At 38.0% G+C, this 5485-nt stretch overlaps 1 long non-coding RNA gene across 1 annotated transcript; it reads left to right on the top strand.

Moving 5' to 3' along the window:
* The first annotated feature begins 846 nt into the window (after positions 1-846).
* LOC147487196 (uncharacterized) lies at positions 847-1715 on the top strand. The gene is made up of 4 exons (XR_015202041.1): positions 847-1015; positions 1136-1213; positions 1372-1492; positions 1577-1715. It is a non-coding gene; the product is annotated as an uncharacterized LOC147487196 (long non-coding RNA).
* Positions 1716-5485: the final 3770 nt, after the last annotated feature.

Raw genomic sequence — 5485 nt, 5'->3', positions numbered from 1 at the left:
AATTCCTACCAACAGGGGCAAAGGTTCTAAATTATATGTGGATGGCGATCAAACCTCCTAGATAGGAATCTGGTTTGTTTTTGCCTCAGTCTTGTTTGTTTTTTCTTAATCTGAAAATGCGAGTTGTATACATGTGGTTTCTTTGTGTTATATATATTTTTTAAACAGTTCTGCTCCAGAACTTGTTGGCCTGCTATCGGAACTGAAAAATGCTCTCGATCAACTTGAAAACAAAGTTAATCCACTTATAAACAAGGTATTTCCCTTTGCATCAAGCATCATTTTCTGCAAAGAAGAAATTTTCGATGATGGAGATCCATCCCTAAAGGCTGGAAAGAAATGTTTGATCCATTGCTTTTAGGAGCTTGTTAAAGCTCTGTGCCATTTTGGTGTCTAGTATAGTGGTTCATAAGTTGAAACCATTAAATGGTCGAACCTTTAGTTGCATTCAACACAGTTGTCTCAACAGGATTGTGTTCATATTTCTTTTGTGTAGCTTCCATAGTACCCTTCTTTCTATATTGAAGTAAGGTGTAATTGCAGGTGAAAAATGGTAATGACAGTACCAAGGGAGGGATGCGGTATTTGGAGACAAAACAACTTTTGTTGGCCTATTGCCAAGCTATTAGCTTTTATCTTCTTCTCAAGTCCGAGGGTCATTCACCGCGGATCATCCAAATATAGCTTGTCCGGTGGGAGATCAAGAACTTGTTGGACAAGGTCTCGTCTTCTAAATTAAGTTTGCTGTTTTCCTTTTGGGAAAAATGATTCTATAGCTAGAAAGTTTGGCTCTGATAGCTTTCTAAACTTGAAATTTTCTGCCACATGTTTCAATCGATGGATGAAACAGCTTTGATGATAATTTCCTTCAGAACTTGAAGAGATTATAAATGAGGACCATGGGTCTGAATCAGGAGCCAAGCTGATCAAAGAAATTGTTGCATTGGCATCTGAATCTGTAAGCTTAAGTGACTCACACTCGTCACTCCCGGTCAAAAGAAGTAAAGAATCTATGGTATTTATCTATCTTGAATTTCTTCATGGAGAAATATTGTTGGTGATTTTTATTAAGTGGCAATAATTAGTTAGTTAAAGTCCTTTAAGCTTGATCAAAACAGTTTTGAAAAAACTGCAGCCTCGTGAAAAAGTTGAGGTGGTTAATGGTAGCATTTCAGAGGGGAAGGAGAACAAACATGAGAAATGCAAGAGACAGGTTTATAATGACTTTGACTATCATTTACATCTCCAGTTCTTACTCCCATCTTCGCTGTCCCCTTTGTCTCACAATCCCACACGTCTGCTTGCTATTACTACTTCTAGTTTAGTTCCATGCTTGATTTGTTGGATTATTAATATACATTGTACTATTAGGTTGGTTCACAAAGCATGGAGATGCTGAAAGTAAGGGCAAGTCTCGAGGAAAAACTGAAACAGAAGGGAATTTTTAGCTCTGTAACAAACAAGTTGGATATAAACCGAAGTTGCATTCAAGGTATACTTTTCAGCAGATGAGCCAACATTTGCTTTGTGTATTTGAGAGTAATTTAATACTAAAACTTTTTCTTTTCTTGGACAGGCGGCTTGAAACACTAGATGATTTTGGTGATGAGGTCATGGACAAGGATAGCGGAAATGCTAACCTGAGTAATGGGCGTTCAAGTTCAATGCATTCGACTAAACTTTTGAAAGTGGTAGCTCCAAAGTTGACTAAATTAAAGGTAAATAATCTGGTGGTTTTTAATGAGAGACTCGAAAGAGTTTAATGATGATTTAATTTAACCCAAATTTCACTTTTCTTCCATTTAAAATCGTTATGAAATCCTAGAAAATGTGGTATGTTTTGTTGGTGTCTCTCCTTCATTTGATCACTATTGTTTTGTTGCTTGAAAAACTAGCACCTGATTAAAGACTTGCGGCGATGGTTCTCCTGGCCATTTAGTGTCTTGTACAATTGTACTTGTATTATAAGGCTATTCATATGATATATGACTAGGCTGACATTGCCGAGTTTATCAAAGTGGTTTCTAATAAAACAGTGTTTTTCAGCTCCATAGTTTTGAGTCATTGTCATTTTGTAGTTTTAACTAAGCCTACTTGTTTTACCGCATTACAAAATATTATTGTGGTGTTGGTGCTGACAAAGCCTTTGGGTGTGACATCGTTGATTCACGCATTACAAAGCCTGCCTTCTATGCAGGTATCAACATTAGCGGAATCAACGGAGAAGTGATGCTAGGACAAGTATTATTATTGATATTTTGTCCTCTTTTTTCCTTTGTTGCTTTCTCCGCATACCTTATAATTATATATATATATTATATAGCTCAACCGAGATTTTTTTCAAGATGATGAAGATGAATGGAAATGGTGATTTTGAGGTGTAGGATGGTTAGGGAGTTTTGCTAGGCCTGTTGATTGTAGGTGAAAATTAAAATATCAATATTTTTTTAAAAATAAATACCTTTCCCACGGTCCATAGCCGTCGCAAAAGCACTTTTTCCCACGGTCGTTCACTTTACCCACGGTTAAATAACAACAAACCAAAAACCAAAATTCACGACGCAACAGCAAATCCCACGAACTAAGACAGTAGGAAATATCTTTTCCCACAGATTCTAACTGTCGGTAAAACTAATCTTTCCCCACGGACTACAACTGTGGGAAATATTGATTTTTTCCGACGGCTTTTCCTATGGGTTTAAGCCATGGCAATACCGACGGCAATGACCGTCGCAAAGACCGTCGCTATTGGTGAGCTTTACCGACGGTCATGATTGTCGGCAGACCATTTCCGACGCACAAAAAGCCCACGGTCCTCCAATGGTCCAAAACCGTGGGAAAAGCCCTTTTCCCACGGTTTTGGACCGTGGCGTAAAACTTGTTTTCTTGTAGTGATATTTCTTTACTAATGATTCAAAAATTTTATTGCAGAAATGTTTTCCCCCATCACTAATTATAGCTTTTGGAACACCAAATCGAGAGAAAATATTTTCTTTTACGAACAAAACGACCGTTTTATGATCGTTAGCACGACATGCCAATGCCTCAATCCATTTTGATACATAGTCAACTGCTACTAGAATGTATAGGAAGCCATGTGAATTTGGAAATGGACCCATGAAGTCGATGCCCCATACATCAAAGATTTCCACAATTAAAATGGGATTTAAGGGCATCATATTTCGTTGAGTAATGTGTCCTAGCTGCTGGCAGCGATTGCATGCTTTGCAATGCTCATGTGCATCTCTAAACAGAGTTGGGCAATAGAATCCACATTGTAGGACCTTGGCCGCAGTTTTCTTACCACTAAAATTACCACCACAAGATTGTTCATGACAGAAGGATAACACATCATTGTGTTCCCAATCAGAGATGCAACGGCAGATTAGTTGGTCTGAACAATACTTGAAGAGGTAGGGATTATCCCAGAAATAAAATTTCACAGTGGAGAAGAACTTTTTCCGGTCATTACGAGACCAAGATGAAGGAACTTCTTCGGTAACTAAGTAATTTACTATGTCAGCGTACCAAGGGGACGAAAAAATAGAGTACAAGTGTTCATCTAGAAAGGAATCACAGATAGGTTCGGTATTAGTATCAACATCACAAATAAAGTCGCGGATAAATGGTCCGCAACCACATTTTCGCAACCTTTTTTATCTCTAATTTCTAGAGTAAACTCTTGCAAAAGGAGAATCCATCGGATCAACCTTTGTTTTGCATCTTTTTTCACTAATAGATAACGAAGTGCCGCATGGTCAGTGTAGACAATAGTTGGAGAACCCACTAGGTAAGGACGAAACTTATCCAAAGTATATACAACTGCGAGAAACTCTTTGTCAGTGGTGGTATAGTTACGTTGAGCTTCATTAAAGGTTTTACTCGCATAGTAAATGACAACTGGCTTATCTTCTCGGCGTTGCTCTAGTACAGCTCCAATAGCATAATCGCTCACGTCACACATTAATTCAAAAGGTTTAGACCAATCAGGTAGTTGAATTATGGGAGCGGTAGTTAATGCAGTTTTTAAAATTTCTAAGGCTTGTTTGCAATTGAAACTGAAGTCAAAAACGACATCTTTAAGCAGGAGATTGGTTAAAGGTCGAGCAACCTTTGAGAAATCTTGAATAAATCTCCTATAGAAACATGCGTGTTCTAAGAATGCGCGAATGTCTCGAACTGATTTTGGTATAGGAAGTGAAGCAATTTTTTCTATCTTAGCTTTGTCGACTTCGATTCCGTCTTCTGAAACGATATGCCCTAAAACTATTCCTTTTGTAACCATGAAATGACATTTTTCCCAATTAAGAACAAGGTTTTTCTCTTCACAACGTATAAAGACTTTTTCAAGATTTGATAGACAACTATCGAAAAGAATCTCCATATATGGAGAAGTCATCCATGAACACTTCCATAAAACGTTCAACCATATCACTAAAAATGTGAAGCATGCAAATTGGAAAGTACCGTGCATTGCAAAGGCCGAAAAGGCATTCGTTTATATGCAAATGTACCAAATGGACAGTGAACGTGGTCTTTTCTTGATCGTGGTCTATGACTATCTGAAAATAACCTGAATAACCATCAAGAAAATAGTAATATGCATGACCGGCTAAACGCTCGAAAGCATCCGATCGATGAATGGAAGTGGAAAGTGATCCTTACGATAACGGCATTAAGTTTCTATGATAATCAATGCATATTAAGCCATTTCATCGGATAAAGTGGAAATGCATTCATCTTTATCATTTATCACAACCGTAATGCCGATTTCTTGGGAACAACGTGTATTGGACTCACCCAAACACTATCGAGATAGGGTAAATAAATACCCGTGATCGAAAGTAATTTTAAAACTTCCTCTTGTACCACATTTTTCATGGTAGGGTTTAGTCGACGCTGTGGTTCACGCGACGTCTTAGCATTTTCTTCAAGGTGTATGCGATGGGTACACACAGTAGGTGCAATGCCTTTAATGTCATCGAGGGACCATCCAATAGCAGAACGATGTTGTTGAATGACATTAATTAAACGAGCTTCCTGATCGTCAGTTAATTTTGAAGAAATGATAACTGGATGACGACCATTTGGATCAAGCTGTACGCATTTTAATTCCGAAGGAAGAGTTTTTAAGTTAGGGGTGGGCGGAGTGGGTATTAAAGATTCTTGAGGAAAGTCATCATCCATGCAATAAACAGATTGATGTTCATCCAAGTTACTGGACATCACAGTCGTAGAGTCAAATAATGGTATTGACTCTAATAACTCATTGACTTCTTGTGTATAATCATCGTCCTCAAACTCGGATTCGCTAAAGGAAAGAAATTGGTACACTTCGCCTTCTAGAAACGAGTTTGTTAAATACTCTTGCGGAATGCTGTCAACCCTGTTCACCTCACCATCAATGTCAGGCTCTGGAATTTGTTTCATCAACTTGAACACATTTACTTCTACCGATAGATTTTCGAAGGACATGGTCATTGAA

The sequence above is a fragment of the Coptis chinensis genome, chromosome 7, assembly GCF_015680905.1.
Source record: "Coptis chinensis isolate HL-2020 chromosome 7, ASM1568090v1, whole genome shotgun sequence".
Lineage (NCBI taxonomy): Eukaryota > Viridiplantae > Streptophyta > Magnoliopsida > Ranunculales > Ranunculaceae > Coptis > Coptis chinensis.
The sequence above is the reverse complement of the archived record's forward strand: the minus strand, read 5'-3'. Positions and strand labels throughout refer to the sequence as shown.